This window comes from Macaca nemestrina, chromosome 4 (assembly GCF_043159975.1).
Source record: "Macaca nemestrina isolate mMacNem1 chromosome 4, mMacNem.hap1, whole genome shotgun sequence".
NCBI classification, from domain to species: Eukaryota; Metazoa; Chordata; class Mammalia; order Primates; family Cercopithecidae; genus Macaca; species Macaca nemestrina.
Window position 1 is genome coordinate 21722610 of NC_092128.1, and position 18091 is coordinate 21740700.

General features: G+C 36.1%; 1 protein-coding gene and 1 non-coding gene across 5 annotated transcripts in view; one reads left to right on the forward strand and one right to left on the reverse strand.

The window, feature by feature from the left end:
* The window catches only part of LOC105471321 (pleiotrophin), a 108734-nt gene that overhangs the window by 51750 nt on the left and 38893 nt on the right, over positions 1-18091 (forward strand). The window lies entirely within an intron of this gene.
* On the reverse strand, positions 3941-4018 carry LOC112424872 (small nucleolar RNA SNORD81). Its single transcript, XR_003015810.1, has one exon. It is a non-coding gene; the product is annotated as a small nucleolar RNA SNORD81 (small nucleolar RNA).

The following is an 18091-nucleotide window of genomic DNA, read 5'->3' on the forward strand; positions in this document are numbered from 1 at the left end:
CCTCAGGCTCACTCGGGTACTCTGAGTGTCTGACTAGATCTGGGATGCCGTTGGGGATGTCAACTGGCACTTGATACTTAAGTCAAAACTGGTGGTCAAGGACAATGAGAGACCTGTAGGCAGTGGTCACTAAAGCTGTAGATGCCCAGCCTGTGAGTTACAGGTGCCCAACTGCCTTCATGTGAGCAAATAGTGATTTGATGAAGATGTGAGCCTTGCTCTACATTTAATTTTCAACTTTCATAAAGACTGTTGGATATTTAATAATAATCATGTTGCTTTGATACAACTAGACTGAGGCACAGTTTCAATCAAATTATTTTGTGAAATGAAAATGACTGTAGTGCCATTTTTCTGAAAATAAACATATACTATAAAATATAGTATTTATAAAATGTAGAAATTTTTGAAAAGTAATTTTTAAATGCCCCACATTCCACAGATAATTTCTTTCAAAAAATGCTCGTATTGCATATGTGTGTGTGTGAATGTGTGTGTATACATATGTACTTTTTTTAAACAAAATGGGTTTGTAGCATACAGACAGAATCAACAACTTCTCATGGGAATAAATATATATCACAATTTTTGTGCATAACTATAAGTCACATTTTATAGATGTATTTAATGAATCCCATTTTGGTTATTGACAATTTTTCGTCATTCAACTTCAACCATTTTGAAACCATAGTTCAAACTTTTATAAAACCAGTTTGAATATTGCTTTAAAAATACCTTTAAAATGTTCCACATTGTGTGATGAAGAGAAATGTTTGATGTGGGGGAAAAACACTTATTTCAAGTAAAAATATGTTATTTTTTATTTTTCTTTTAATTGGAAGAGAATAGGAAAGGGGAACATAATGCTATGTTTTGCTGAAACATTTTAAGTCAGCCCTGAAAATGAAATGTGGTTTTGAGGGAAGTCAAAAGTCCTTGAATGTCATCTTCTGGCCACCCCAGCTCACCTCCAAATTCTTCAAGTTGGTTTTGAGTCAGTCGCTTGTCCTATGTATTTATTTCTTGCACTATAAGAAGAGATAATAATTTGTCTACTCTACTTGGTTATAATAAGGTCCAGGTGATATAATAAATGTGGTAATACATTGTACACTCTAAAGCATTACTTACATATTATTAATATAACCATTATTTATTTATAATTCCATATGATCAGATAACTGGAGGAATCTGATGAACCTACTACTATTGATATTTTCTTGCAAATGTGTTTGTAGGAAATGGATTATATTTTTTTACAGATAAAGTAAGCTCATTTTCAAGTTAACCAGAAGTACCCATTAAAATCTCAATCACAGGTTAACCCTTGTTTCCTATTTAGAACACCATTTGTTTTTATTGCCATATGATATGGTTTGGCTGTGTCCCCACCCAAATCTCATCTTGAATTCCCACATGTTGTGGGAGGGACGTGGTGGGAAGTAATTGAATCACGGGGGCAGGTCTTTCCCATGGTGTTCTCATGATAGTGAATAAGCCTCACGAGATCTGGCAGTTTTAAAAGGGGGAGTTTCTCTGCAGAAGCTTTCTCTTTTTGGCGGCTGCCATCCATATAAGATGTGACTTGCTCCTCCTTGCCTTCCACCATGATGGTGAGGCTTCCCCAGCCATGCGGAACTATAAGTCCAATTAAACTTCTTTGTTTTGTAAATTGCTTGGTCTACAGTATGTCTTTATCAACAGCATGAAAATGGACGAATACACCATATAACAAATTACTATAAATGTAATGACTTAAAACAATTCCTATTGATTAACTCACAGTTACGTAAATCAGAAGTTCAGGTATGATATGATTGAGTTCTCTGCTCAGGGTCTTGAAACTGAAATCAAGATGGTGGTTGAACTGTGCTTCTTTCTGGAAATTTTGGGGAAGAGCAAACTTACAAGCTGATTCAGATCATCAACCATATTTAGTCTGTTGCAGTTGCAGGAATGAGGTCCCTCTTTCCTTGCTGTCAGCTGTGGGCCACTTAGCTCATAGAGACCATCCTGGCCATATGATCCCTCCATCTCAAAGCCAGCAGAATTTCCTTGGGCCAGCTCCCTCTCACACTTGAAATTTCTGACTTTCTCTGTCTCTGACGACAAGACCCAGACTTAATGGCCTTATGTAATTAGGTCAGGGCCACCTAGATAATATCCCTATTTTAAGGTTCACTGATTTGGAACCTTAGTGTCATCTGTGAAATCCCTTTACAGCAACACTTGGATTCATGGCTGCTTGATCAATAAGAGAAGTCGTGTGTTCTTAGGAGTATCTTTGAATTCTGCCTAACACATACCTGAAAGCCAAAGCTGTCTTCCAATGATTCACAGGACTGCTCTTTCCCTTTGATAAAAAAAGAAACCCTCCAGTGTAAAAGTCATTTGAAAGATAAAGTGCTAGGGTGCTTTGAGATCACATTTCAATACCAAGGCTCTAATTTCATGACAATAGCTATGTTCCTTTCTTTCATTGATCCTAAGAGAATATGTTTAGAAGTCAAACACACCAAGTTCGAATCTTGCTTTTACCACTTCTCCTGAGTTGAGTGACATGCTGAACCTGTTTGATTCTCTTTGCCATCTGTAAATGGTAATAATTCTACCTACTTTGCAAGGTGATTGTGACTATTAAAGAAGAATATGTGTGTATATAAACACATCTTACTATAGCACCGGCATGTAAGTGCAAAATAAATAGTAATCTTAACATTGTTTCAGTGGGGAGGTTTATATTATTATCCAGTGTGGAGGCTTTCATTATTGTCTGATTTGAAGTATTTTCTTCTCTTGGCATTTTAAAATTAAGTCCACCATCCAGCAGAAGGTATGATTCTGCCCTTTTTTTACTTTTACTGAAAGTCTTTTCCCATAATAATATCATTATTAATGAATACATTATGTATAACTTCAGTTTTCTTGAGGAATAATAGGTCTAAAGTTTTCAAACTTCAAATAAAAGGTTTCTTCCCCCTAAATAAATGTTTATTTCCATCTCTACACTTGATCTTAGCCAAAAGGCTGAGAAGCAATTTTTTTCTTTCCATCTTTATGCAAATATTTATTCTTTGATTTTAAGGTCCCAATGCTAAATTTAAAAAACACATTTAGCTTTAGATAAAATTCAGTAAATACATCTGATGATAAAAATCTGTGCTGTTTTCATTGGAGGCCCTTGGAATGTGGTCAAATATCCTTTAAAGCATAAACAATAATTACAAATTGCATTTAGCATATTAGAAAACTGGGTGGGCAAGGTGTGTTTCATGTCTGCTGATAACCAAGGGACAAAATTAAGATGAAGACCAGGCAGAGCTCCTGAGTTACTCCCATTATTTTAGCAAATGTTGGGCCAGGAAAATGAGGCAGTATAACCAATTCATAACTTTGTTGCATCACAAAATTTTTGAAAGCCAATATATCCAAACAATTAACTCATCTGGGCAAATTATTTGGGGCAACAGCTTGTTTATTAAGCAATTCATTTATTAAGACTCACTTTAAGACCTTCACCTCACTGAACTATTATAAAATGAACTTCGCTGAATCCTAATCAATTCCCTGCTTTGAAAGATTCAATTTATACCACTTGAGACCTGACCCCAAAGCCCTGGAAATATCCTCTTTTACTTATTCCTTCTGAGACACTAAGATGTAGTCAAGGTTATCCTCTTTGCTGCTGCTGTAGGTTTAATAAAATTAGCTTTGCTTAGTCAATAGATGTTTTTGGTTGGTTTTCTAGGGGAACTCAACTGTTGAAAGTAATTATCATATATATCTTTTATAGTCTGGAAAAAACATTATTAAAGAAGATAAGTCATCTAATAGCACCCCCCCCCCCACACACACACACCCTGGCTTCAGAATGAACTGTACTATAGACATTTTGGAGCACATACAATGGAAGCCCTTTTTTTTCTTTATTCTTTCTTGACACAATATCAGATCTTTTTATTGTCATCAAGTAATCAGTGAGAGAGTTCAAACTGAGGTGAGATCATCATGTATTTTTAAGACTTTTAATTATATGGAATATTTTGTCATATTGAATATAGGCATTATCACATGTTCATGAAAACCTTCAAGTTTTAGTTTAAGTTCTTTATGAATGAGGGTCGTATAGTATATTTTATATGTCCACAGAATCTTGTATATAACAGAACTAAACAACCATTCTGGTTGTTGGATTACGAGTTTAAGGACCAATTTAAGGTCACTCCCCTTTTAAAAATTATCCGAAAAAAAATGCATATTTTGTCTTATTTATTTCACATCCTGGGTGACCCTAAGCAGAAAAGAACTCCATGTCATACCAACAATAGCCAACAAGCTTTAAATATACATAGTGATCAGGTTTGGGCCACTTAAATTACTTTTTACAAGTCCTCTGGAAATAGAAGTTATTTGAAAGAAACACTATAAGTGGAGGTGACAGAGAATTGTTCATAAATTGTGCATGTGAAATGCCAAAGGAAGCAGCAGAAACATTTTTACTAACCAAACAGCAAATATCACATCATTTGGGGGAGCAAGCCTCGTTCATTCAATGTGCTGCTTTGTAAACATAGCACAAAGATTTCAATCTGTAAAATGGGATAGGTGATGATAACTTTCATGAAACACAAATGAGAGTTTTTACATAATAAATAGAATAATTAGGACTCAAATCAAGTTAACTTCTTTTCTGGCTTCGGTATTAACTATCTGTGAGGTTGGGAGTAAGTTATGCAATCTATTAAATCTTCAATTTTATAGTCTATTAACTGCAAATTAACAATGCCTGCCATATTTATCTCACAGTGATTTTGCAGAATTGAGCAAGATAGAATCATACCATTTAGGGGCTGAACAGTAGTTAAGGCTTATTTAGTCCAACTAAGTATGGAAACACGCTTTGAAGAAGAAAGTTTAGTACCATATATATGGTAACTTCTGATTTTTAACTCATTCTGAAACTATTCTTCCAAATATTTGTGTATATTTCCCAATCGAGGTGCTTCTCTCTACATTTGCATCACTCAGCCTGGTACCTGGTATTTATTATGCATTCACACTATAAATTTTTTCAGTCTAAATGAATAATTAAGTAAAAAAGAAATTATTTATCTTCGATGGATAGACTGGCTCACTTTTCTCCTGTTTTACTCTTATATGTGTTAATTTGGTTTACATATTCATAAGTTGGATATGATGTTCTTATTCTACCCCTCTCGGGTATTATGATAATTGAGGTGAAAATAGGAATTGATCATAAGAAGAATCTCTTGCTGGAAGCTGGTAACATAAGTTGCTGTCGAGATTTTCTAAAAGTGTAATGAAACAGTAGGCCAGAGGGAGCAAGGAACCATGAAGAGTGGGCTTTGTTTAGAGAGCTAAGGGTTCATGCCTTTATGTACTAATTTTTTCAACTCACAAACCTTGCAGGTATAGTCTTATAAAAGGTATTGCAATACTTTCCCATATTGCTGATTACATAATGCCTTACAAATATACCTCAATGACTTTATCTATCTTAATATCAATATTGTGAAGTCTGTGGGTGCTTCTATTAGGGTAAACTGAGTTATTGAGAGTTTTGACTCTACCCTAAATGACTCTAAACTAGGTGCATATGAGTTTTAAAAATAATTTCCCCATGTTTTCCTTTACTGTTTTTGGATACCAATATACTTGGCTGTAGCATTTATTTTCCTTCCTTCTATTTCCTACAGACTTGAAAACTAGATGACTAAGATTGTAGAACATACATAAAATTCAAAAGATAATGATTGGTATTCTAAGAGTATCAGCCACATGCTATTGTTTCATTGGGTTTGGCTGATCAGTCTTTTAAAATTCATTCACTTATTCACTATTTGCCACGTGCCGAGCCACTTTACTGGAGACAGGGGTAGGAAGATTATAGATGACATGTATTTCTAGATACATGAAGTTGCTGGATTTACACTCTAATTAAAAAAAGATGTTACTTTATGGTCTAAAGGAAATACTGTGATCTAGGTTAGCAACTACTTTATTTTTATTTTTGAGATGGAGTCTCACTCTGTTGCCCAGGCTGGAGTGCACTGGTGCCATCTCAGTTCACTGCAACCTCCACCTCCTGGGTTCAAGTGATTCTCCTGCCTCAGCCTCTTGAGTAGCTGGGACTACAGGCACACACCACCATGTCTGTCTAAATTTTGTATTTTTAGTAGAGACGGGGTTTCACCATGTTGGTCAGGCTGGTCTCGAGCTCCTGACCTCAAGTGATCCACCCACCTTGGCCTCTCAAAGTGCTGGGATTACAGGCGTGGTCTACTGCGCCTGACCTAGGTTAGCAACTACTTTAAATTCAGTTAAAATTTGCAACTGCAAGGGGTAATAGTCTCTAATCTATTTGAGTGTTAGTTCCTGCTTCATAGGCATGTCAGGTATATTATATTATAATCAGAGTTAATTCTGTGTCCTATTATCTATGTATGAGTTGCTAGGAATTCAACCTCATTTCTCACTGAGAAAAATTAAATGAAATTTAGTGTATAGAATCCAGCTCATTATAAGGAAGAACTTTCTAACAATTTGAGCTTCTCAAAAATGGAACGTACTGATTTGCTCATTAGCTTTGCTTTTTTATGTATACTTACCATCTCTCTCTCTCTCTCTCTCCATATATATATATAAAACTTGTAGTCAAGTAATGCCTTCAGTGTATCTTATGAACCAATGTGAAACAAGTTACCTTCTAATATTTATTTCAGTTGTTGATTTAAATGTATTCAAATGCAGGATTTTAAGTTATCCTTAGATGTTAATTTATTTCAAGTCAGTATTTACTTCATTGAGAATATAGTTAATATTGATTCTCTCACCAATGTAATTCCACATTTATTCCAATTTTATGTGCCTGCTTGAACTAGAATCCTTTTGATGGTTTTTATTCTAATTATTAAGTCTTTACAGAACAGGTGAAGGAGGGAATCTTCTATCAGTTTCTTGTAGACACCTCTCCAAGTTGACTTCTCCAGAATGTAGTCATCTAACAGTGCATGTACCTCATAATATTATTGTCTAACTAAAACACCACTATCTCAATGGTATATTTTCAGAGAATTTGTCAAATAATTTCCTGAAACCAAGATACTCTATGGCAATAAAATCAGTATTATTAACCACTTTCTCACAGAACTAAATGAGGTTTATTTGTCAGGACCAAACCATTTTGATCTTTTAGTTACTCTTTGATAAATTTCCATGGTAGTTTTGCCTTTAGGCTAATTATTTCTGAGAAAGAGTTAGGTCAGTGAGTGGGAGCATTTGATGCTTCCAAGGAAAGAAAGTTAAAAGAAAAGAAAAGACCTCTCTTTTGACATGGTGATTGTGCAGAACTTCAGAAGACCAGGAAGGGTCTTTCTGAAGGGTTGGGAAGCAATCGATTCTTACATACCATTATAAAATCTCATGCTCATTTTCACATTCATTTATCAACACTGCGTGCATTGAATCATTAGGTAGAAGGAGATGGAGTAGGACTATGTGTATGAGGAAGGAGGACGGTGAAAATGAGGTCCAAATGACCATGTTAGAAGGAAAGAAAAGTGGACTTTTAGAGGACACATTGAGTGATCAGAATCATCATCCCTGATTTTAGCATTTCTAATTTCTAATAAGTCACATTTCTTTCTTTCTTTTGGCATACTTTTTAGTAGCAAACCTTTCACCATTACAAAAAGTATGACGAATGCGAAGAATGTAGTAGAGTGGATGAGGATGGGTATCCTTATCAAACTATAAGGCCACTTGAAGTTTTAAACTAACCTCATGTAATGTTCTAGTTTTGGAAGATGTCACTGGGTCTCTAATGAAATAAGTTTGCCAGGCTTCTAACAAGATTTTTCTCTTTCCCAAAGCAACACTCTGAATAATCAATGAAGCCTTTCCTTGATTTCTTTTCTCGTTCTTTTCTCTTTTTTTTCACTTCTTCTTTATTTTTTTAGTCAATGAGCTCAGCCCTAAATGAAAGCTGGAGTTGTATGAACTGAATCGGCTGGAAATAGTAGCTGAAAGGCGTGCAAATCAAAGCTGGCAAGTTCAGCTCTTCCGTTCTTGAAGGAGTAGCTAACTTCAATCCAAATGGCTTCCTGGGCAATTGTTTGATTATTCTACGGTTTTGTTCCTGGTATGGAACCAGGCATTAATAACCTATTTTTTTGCCAGTTAAACCAAGAAAATGCACATCTCATCTTTACCTTGCAGTGCCTTAGTACCCATGTGGACACTTCCTAGCAGTGTGGGAACTGTGTGGGAAGGGATTTTACATCATTTGTGGAGTGGAGATAGGAGTGGAGGGGGTAGCCTTCAGGCTCTTTGATATTTCCTGCTCCATTCTAGCCTAGCACACGGCCTAAATTACAGACAGTGAAGAAAGTAGGAGCTCTGGAAATCAAATAGCCTCATCCTCATTCACTTTGGTACCTATGCTAAGGGCCAGGAATTCTATTTTTGTGGGAGATACATATGTCTCCATACACACACATACACACCCACATTTTCTGGAGTGGAAATTATTTGCAATTTTGCTTTTGGAAATTATTTGCCTCCAACTAATTTACTTTTAGTTCATCACTAAGTATACTGAAAAAATCCTTGCAAAGAGAGAAAATCTAATCTAAAGATGACTTTTAAATATAGCAAACTTTCTGATTGTTAAATATCATACTGTATTAAATTAATGTGATGCTTTGTGATGTAGCCCTTTTTAATCACATTATCAATTCAATTATTGGTATTTTCTTGTTTTAGTTACATCATTTTTTTTTCTTTGTGTCTCAAATATTTTTGATGGCCTCCAAAAAGCCTAAGGTGCTGGCTGCTCTATTATGGCTGATGGATAAAGTGGACATGATGAGGGAGCAAGTTCCTGACTCTCTGTTCTGCCTCTGTGCTACTGCTTGTACACCTACCTCCTCATTTTCTAGTTCAGAATAATAAATTATCAGTCACCTATGTAAAGTTTGTATATGATTATGCTAAAATATTAAAAACTCTCTGGATATATTTTATATACACATTAGCTAAGACACAGGACCTTAATGTCATGGTATTAGCTAAGACACAGGACCTTAATGTCATGGTATGCCTTTCATTCTATTGAGGTTTTACATAGCTTACACTTTTGTAAGAATACATAGCTTCTCTACAAACAAAAGTGATAGCTCTCTTCTACCACACAGTTAATGTTATGATAGGCGGAACATTAAATACAGACTTTCTGAATGTTGTAATCACTGATATTTTCTCTTCACATGAGCTTCTGAAAGTTTGAAGCCAAATGCAGGGTGAGTCATTATAAATAGATTTGAGTACATAACAGGTAGTTTGTATTTTGACCTTACTGTTTAATTTTATGATTGAGAGCACAGGTGTAGTTTGGTGTTAAGCAGGCCTGAGTTCAAACCCTGTTTCTAACATTTTGTAATCTTAGGCAAGTTACTTAAATTCTGTAACTCACATTTTCCTCACCTGAAAAATTGAAATAATGTTGATTAGTTTCTAAAGTTATTGTGAAAATAAAAGTTAGATATAAAACTCTTAGCACAGGCAAAGTCTTTAATACATATTGATTATTAAATGTTCCTATTCTTATTTCCCTTGGTCTTTATTTTTTTTTAATTTTAAATTGTTCTACAGTGCATATATATCTTTAAAAGGTGTCTTAAGCACCTATTTGAAGAATTTGGGCTACAAATAAATTAAATAAGTCAACAAGCAAATAATTACCAAATATTGAATTTTTTTTATCCTTAAAGAAATTGTGGTTTAGAAGAGTTTCTCCAACTTTCATGTGCAGAAATAAGAGTTCACCTGGGGGGTCTTAATCTCATCAAAATGGAAATTCTCGTTCAAAAGTGCTGGAGTAACACTTGAGAGTCTGCATTTCTAACAAGCACCTGGGTGAGGCCCACACTACTGACCCTGCCCTGAAAGTAGCCTTGCACAGGGATTCTGAAGAGAGGTGTGGATATCATCCTCAGAGCTTTATAAAAGACACAGTAGCTGATTTTGTTCCTTAACTCCTTGAATCTTAAATGAAAGCAGTGAGATGGTCTCTTATATCTTACTCTTTTATGAGTAAAAGCTTTATTGCTTTAACCAAAATCTGAAAGAATCACATGGGATTCTATTTCTCAGTTTTTTTTTTCTTTTTTTCTGTCCTTTTGAATGATACCAGCCCCCTTAGTTGGCACTTGGTCCCTTGACTCTTGGACAGTCTTTTCCCTTATATTCTATGAGCTCCTGTAGACTTTCATTAGATCATGTGGCATGTTTATTAGGCTGTTCTAACATAACTTGGCTGAATCACACAGGCTATCCAGTAGCCAAGAAATAGTCTCTAGACCAATGTTGTCTTAAATGAATGACTGTTTCTGAGAGAGCTATGTGATCTTTTAGCTTCACAATTTCATTAAAACTCCTCTCATTAAGGTTATTGGTGACTTTTTATTGCTAATCCCTATGGAGAACCTCTCTGAAGAATTTGGCCTTGGTCTTCTTTCTTATTTTTTTGAAAATTTCCTTTTTTTTTTTTTTTTTTTGAGGCAGTCTTGCTCTGTTGCCCAGGCTGGAGCGCAGTGGCATGATCTCGGCTCACTGCAGCCTCTGCCTCCTGGGTTTAACTGATTCTTGGGCCTCAGCCTTCCAAGTAGCTGGGATTACAGGCACGTGCCACCACACCCAGCTATTTTTTTTTTTTTTGTATTTTTTGTAGAGACAGGGTTTTGCCATGTTGGCCAGGCTGGTCTTGAGCTCCTGGCCTCAAGTGATCTACCTGCCGCGGCCTCCCAAATTGCTGGGATTTCAGGTGTGAGCCACCACACACAGCCCCAGTTTGCATGGTTTCTGTTTGCTCTCTTTGCTTGTGTCTTCTGGCTGCTACCCCTAATTCCCCTAATTCACTTATATAAGAACTAGAATTCTCGCCTTTTGCTTCCTTCTTCAGTCCTTGCTCTATGTCTTCTTATTCTATGGTGTCCTTGAGCAATATCAAATCCTCCTACTTACTCAAATATATTTTGACAATGCTTTAATTTCTATCTCCAGACTAGAGCTCTCTTCCAGATCCATATCTACCAATTACTTCAACCCAGATGTCCTACTGGCACCTTAAATTAAATATATCCAAACAGATCTTTACTACCTTTCCTTAACTTTACTTACTTATTTAAGCCATAATTATTCGTATTAAAAGTAGAGAGAGTAAAAGAATACAAGCAATTAGATTTTCTAAGAATTAAATCACATTTAACATAAGTCAGATGCTTAGACTATTTTCCTTAGTATAGCTCACAGCATGCATTACTTAGGGAACTGTTTATGAACCCATATTCTATATGTTGACAACTTATCTCTGGATTGAGGATCAGAAATCTGGGAGATATCCTAGATTTCTCCTTTCATCAAATATTCAATTAATTTGATAATCCAATAAGTTTATCTCCTAAAAAAATTAACTTATTTTCTTCTCAGCAACTTTTTTCAAAGTCACAGTTTAAGTTTGTAATGTTTAACCTGTACTATGTCAAGTGACCCTCTGTCAGACTGCCTGGCTTTAGCCTCATCAACCACCACTCACTCTGCTTATTGCCTGTGAGTGTTGTTTCAGAAATTCACATCTCATAGTGGCCTTTCTTTGTTCAAAATTCTTCATGGATCCATATTTCTTAAAATATAGCGTCACTAAATTTTTTACATAACCCTTGTATATGACAAGAAAGAAACATAAGCTTAGTCTTTTCTACCTCTATAGTCTATTTCTTATTTCCAATTTTTCTCACGAATGCTCTAGCAATATTTAACTAATTGTTGACTTCTGCAATAGATCACACTTACTCAAATCCACATCTTTTTCTGAAGGTTCTTCCTCTTCTAACTTAATCTGCTAAGTTAGACTAAACTCAAAAATTATGCTCCTCTGGAAGCTTTTCTTAAATTCTATGAACATACTTGGGTAATTATTAAATTCCAATTTAAAAGAAAATTTTAATACAGTAGTTTTCTAATTTCAGTGCATCTTAATTTCATCAGGAAACAGTATTGAGTTTGATCAAATATTTTTACTGTAACTGATTAGATGACCATGCGATTTTTCTCCATTATTTCAGTATTGTTTTAAAGTGGTAAAATACATGGACATTCAATTGTTAAATCAACCTTGCATCCTAGAGTAAACATCACTAGTTATGATTTATTAGCTTTACTTTTGTATTTGTTGGACTTGCTTTAATAACATTTTTAAAAGATTTTATTGTTTATGTTTATTAGGATATTGGTATACAATTTCTTGTAATGTGTTTTCAGGTTTTGGTATCAGGTCAGGTTCATTCATACTGAGTTTTTTCTACTCATGTGAATTTCTCAGTTTGTTTTTAAACTTCAGATTATGATTCTGGATTGGCCTGTTTCTTTATTATTATTATTATTGTTTTGAGATGGAGTCTAACTTTGTCACTTTGCTGGAGTGCAATTATGTGATCTCAACTCACTGCAACCTCTGCCTCCTGGGTTCAAGCAATCAAGCAATTCTCCTGCCTCAGCTTCCCGAGTAGCTGGGATTACAGGTGTGTGCTACCATGCCTGGCTGATTTTTTGTAATTTTAGTAGAGATGGGGTGTCACCATGTTGGCTAGGTTGGTTTCAAGCTCTGACCTCAAGTGATCCACCTGCTTTGGCTTCCCAAAGTGCTGAGATTACAGGTGCAAGCCACCCTGCCCAGCCAAGTTAATCCTTGTATTTTGAAAGTTTGTTGTTTGCAAATCCATTTGATAGTGTTATGTTTTCTGGATCAATATAAACCTTTCTAATTATAAAATAACCTTCTTTATTTCGTTAACTCTATTTTGAAGTCTAAATTGACTAATACTGCTATAGCTACACCATCTTTCTTATGATAACTATTTATGTGAAATAACTTCTTCCATCCTTTCAGATTCAACCTTTTAGAAAATATATATATTTAAAATAGATCTCTTCTAGAAAGCATACAATTGAGTCTTGCTTGTTTATCTAATTTGAAAATCTGGCTTTCTGATTAGTAGTCATTTTTTAAAAAATGAATTTATGCTTAACATTTTAGTTTAGATCATGCAACATGTTGTTGCATCTATCTATCTATCTAGATTTATATTTTTTGGCTGGGAATGGTGGCTTATGCCTGTAATCCAAGCACTTTGGGAGGCTTAGCCAGGAGGATCACTTGAACCCAGGAGTTTGAGACCAGCTTCAGCAGCATAGTGGTACCTTGTCTATATGAAAAATAGAAAAATTAGCCAAGTATGGTGACATGTGCCTGTAGTCCCAGCTACTTGAGAGGCTGAGGTGGGAGGATTGTTTGAACCTGAGAGGTTAAGGCTGCAGTGAGCCATGATCATGCCACTGCACTCCATCCTGGGTGGCAGACTGAGACCTTGTCTCAAAAAAATTGTTTTTCTTGCTTGAGATAACATTATTTGACTATTCTACAATTTATTCATCAGTTTACCTGTTGATAGACATTTTGGTTATTATCATTTTTGGCTATTACAAATAAAGCAAGTTGCTATAAACATTTGTGTATGCCTTAGAGTAGACCTAAATTTTCATTTTTCTTGGGAAAAGCGGCTGGGTTGTATGATAGGTGTATTTTAATATTCTTAAAGGAAAGTCTAAAATGTTTTCAGTACTGGTTGCAATGATTTTATAGTCCTACCAGCAAAGTATGAGAGTTAAAGTTCCACATTTTTGCCGACACTTGGTTTGGTCAGTCTGTAAGTTTTGGTTAGTTGAGTGGGCTACATAGTGGTATCATATTGAAGTTTTCCTAATAGTGCTGGGCATCTTTTCACGTCCTCATTTGCCATCTGAGTATCTTCTTTGATAAAGTGTCCATTTTTTTGCCCATAATTTTTATTAAGTGTTCTTATGACTACTGAGTTGCAAATATTCTTTATATGTTATAGATAAAATTCATCTGACAGATACATATTTTGTAAACATATAGTTATATAATTTATATATGTGTACTCACCTTGAATCCTGTAACATTACTAAACTCAGTTATCAATTCTGGTAGTATTTTTTTAGTGATTCCATTGAATTGTAAATAAAATACTATTTCATTAAGGCTCTGATATTTCTAGGTATCAAATTGAGAAAACTGGTACAGCTTTTCAGACACAATCAAACTTTACTGAGTAAATATTTTCTGTGATTTTTTTTTTCTGTTAAAAGCAATAATTGTGAAGCAAGTTCACTGTGCACTGGTATACATCTGAGAAGAGGACTCTAAACACTTCACCAATACCATGCACCAGTATCAGTCAACTTGCATGAGTCTGGTGAAACAAAACACTCACACAAGTGAAGCAAAGCAACTATATTACTCACAGATAGGCAGCAAGGGACAATAGATGCCTGGAATCAATGGCAAGCCAGGCCCCCAACCTCATGAAAACTGCCCAAGGTAGTTGAAGTCTTATGTATATGTGCCCCATATCACACTGCGGCCGAGGGTCCCTCAAAACCCATTTCACCCCGGTTTTATATCCAGGGGTAACTGGAATTTCCGAGCTAAAGCATTGCAGCATATCCTTTTCTAAGAGGGATGGGAACAGAGCCTGGACTGTTCTAATAGTTTCTCTTTATCTCAGGATGCTGCATTCTCAGCACATTCTGCAGTTGCTCTTGAACTACATTAGAGAAAAGAGGAAGATCTGGGTCTCTAGGGTCATCCAGGGACTTGTCTTGCAATAATCGATTCCTTTTCTGGCACAAATTTAATAGTCTGTAACAGATCAATTAACAAATTTAGATTCATCTTCAAAATTCTCACTTCCCAGATGGGCACTTTCATTAGGTGTTTGACCTTTGAAGGAGAGGTTTTTCTCTGAGTTGGGGCTTGATGCTGACCTGAGACATTTCTGCCTCACACATATAACCAAGAGCAGCCATGCAATAGCTATTTGTTACTTCCTCCCAAATACACAATAATGTGGGACACTCTTCATTTGCTTAGCTGTATGGCAGTGAATTTGAAAATCTGCATGCTGTTTTGTTAATTATGTTTTTAATTGAGTCACTTCATCTGAACAAATAAAGCCACCAGTTATTAGAAATGCCATCTGAAGTCAGTAGCTAATAAAGCTATACTGAGTTGTTTCAGAAGTGTACGAAAACGTGGTGGAATCATGACAGAAATACCTTTTAATTTGAAACTGAGATCTATACATTTTTAAATGTGGTTTCTTACTGAGTTAGGCTGAATGATTATGGATTTGTATTTTTAGTCAACGTGGGGCATTTATTTGCAACTTGCCAATACTAGAGAGTCTTGCCTTCAGAACCCAATTCAGTTTGCCAATACAGACAATTTTTTTTTTAAAGATTTACTGCCAAAAGTTGAGAAGTGTCCTTTTAATTTCCCACAAGAGATTTTGGCAAGAATATTATCATAAACACTTTGCTTTTAGTTACAGCATTTTTATATCTTGCACAAAGACGTGGTATATAATCTTATTGTCTCAACCCTCTTAATGAGCCTGTAATCTTGTAGCATTTCTAATATCATATGTAATTCCCATCTGTATCTCCCTCATAACTTGGGATATTATCTTGCATATAGTAGGTGGTCTACGAAATAGTTGCTGATACTAATGATAATTCCAGGGCTTCAGCTCATCTGTACTATACTTTCTTCTCTTATTACTAAACTGACCTATATACTTTGCATTGTTCTCTTGATTTCTCACCTGAAACTTTGGCTTGTTCTATTTCTTCCACTGGGAATGCTTTCCATTCTAGATTTACGTATCAAAGTCTAAACCATCTTAAAAGGCTGCATTATCACCTTCTGTGAGAAGCTGCCTCTGACATTTTTTGGGGGAACTATACATTTCTTCACCTCCCCTCTCTTCCTCAAAGAACCACAAAGGCTACCACTGATGGAGAACCGAATGTATGTCCCACAGGATGCTAGGCATTTTATGTTATCTCACTGTACTCTTCAAACAAATTATAAGCGTGCATATTAAAACTCTGCATTTCCATAGATGAGGATACTGACAGCAAAAGAAATCAACTACTTTGCCTACATATAAGTCGTGAAACCAGTGTGAAAAATTCTGACTTCAAAACCTTTTCTCTTTCCACCATATTAAAATAGGCCTCTAATGCCTTATGATGTTCTGTCATAAATTCTTCATGATTATAATCATACTTGTTAGGCTATGTGTTTGATCTTTGATGACAAGATGAAATCATTTCAGACTTTAGAAAGTATAGAATAGTTAACTATAAAATTTCTATTTTTAAATATAATTTCACAAATATTTTTGAGTACCTAATGTGAGCAAGGCATCTTTCATACTAATAATAGATTTCATATTTACATCACCATCTGCGAGGCATTTTTCCTATTCTATCTTTTAAGAAAATACTGTTCTGATGAGAACACATGGACACAGGGAGGGGAACATCACACACCAGGGCCTGTCGGGGGGTGGGGGCCTAGGGGAGGGACAACATTAGGAGAAATACCTAATCTAGATGATGGGTTGATGGGTGCAGCAAAGCACCATGGCACATGTATACCTATGTAACAAAACTGCATGTTCTGCACATGTACCCCAGAACTTAAAGTACATAAAAAAAACATTGTTCTGTGTCACTATTGTATCTCTTAACTAGATAGACCTTGACATTGGGTAGACTAGTGGCTTTTAAATGTGTTTTCCTTAGCCGGGCGCGGTGGCTCACGCCTGTAATCCCAGTACTTTGGGAGGCCAAGGTGGGAGGATCACGAGGTCAGGAGACTGAGACCATCCTGGTCAACATGGTGAAATCTCATCTCTACTAAAAATACAAAAAAAAATTAGCCAGGCGTGGTTGCGGGCGCCTGTAGTCCCAGCGACCCGGGAGGCTGTCAGGAGAATGTCATGAACCCAGAGGCGGACCTTGCAGTGAGCTGAGATGGTGCTACGGCACTCCAGCCTAGGCGACAAAGCAAGACTTCGCTTCAGAGAAATAAATTAAATAAATAAATAAATAAATAAATGTATTTTCATTTTTTTGACAAATGGAATTTTACAAGGAAGTCAGTGAGTAATGAAGGAGGTGCTGCTCTAGGCACAGCTAGGGTAAGGAGGGGGCACTATTGGGTGTGGCGGGGAGGTCAGGGCACCTTCTCAGGCTCCTCTTAATGCCTTACTGCGGCCTTTGTTGCTTTCTTGTGGAAGCACCAGTGCTCTGTCTCCTAATGAAAATAAGAGGCTATTTGTGTGTGTGTGTGCATTTCTGAATTTTTGAGGGCTTAGTGCTTATTCTGGACTCCTAATTATAGTACTTTTGTAATAAACAAATAAGCAAAAGTGAACTGAAGTACCTAAAACACCCACAAAACTGATAAAAAATAAATACAAATCAGGACAATAACCACAGAACTATGCAAAGGCTATCTTGAGGAACTCTTGAATATGGCGGCTGACCCCTTGGTAACTTAGGATTTTAGTCATGTTCGTACAACTCACAGCCTTTTCCTTTCTCCGTGGTTTTTCCTTGTCTCTTCTCCAGACTACTTAATGACTCTGTCTCTATTCCTTTCCCATCACAGCTCCCAGGATTAACTCATTTCCAGCGTCTTCTTTTGAGGTGCATCCACTGTTTTTTGCTACTGTGTGCTCTAGACTCTACACATTTGTCACTGAAAATTTTATAAATGCCACCTCCACACGTTTGCTTTCGTGATCCTTCTACTTGAGTTTTCATGAAATCCAATGGTTTCCTAAGTATTTGGTAGTTCCTCCTGCATTCATTCTCCTTCCTGCCGCCTTGTCCCTTCGACTTCTGCCATGTTGGTAACTTTCCTGCGGCGTCCCCAGCCATGCTGAGCTGTGAGTGAGTTCGACCTTTTTCCTTTATAAATTACCCAGTCTCAGGCAGTTCTTTATAGTAGTGTGAAAACAGACTAATACAACATCCAACATTAATTCATGCTAAGGGAAAAGTAAAGCCCGTGAGGGAACAGAGATGTGTAGGTGGGTGTTATTTTAGATACCATAGTCAGTTATTATATTGACTA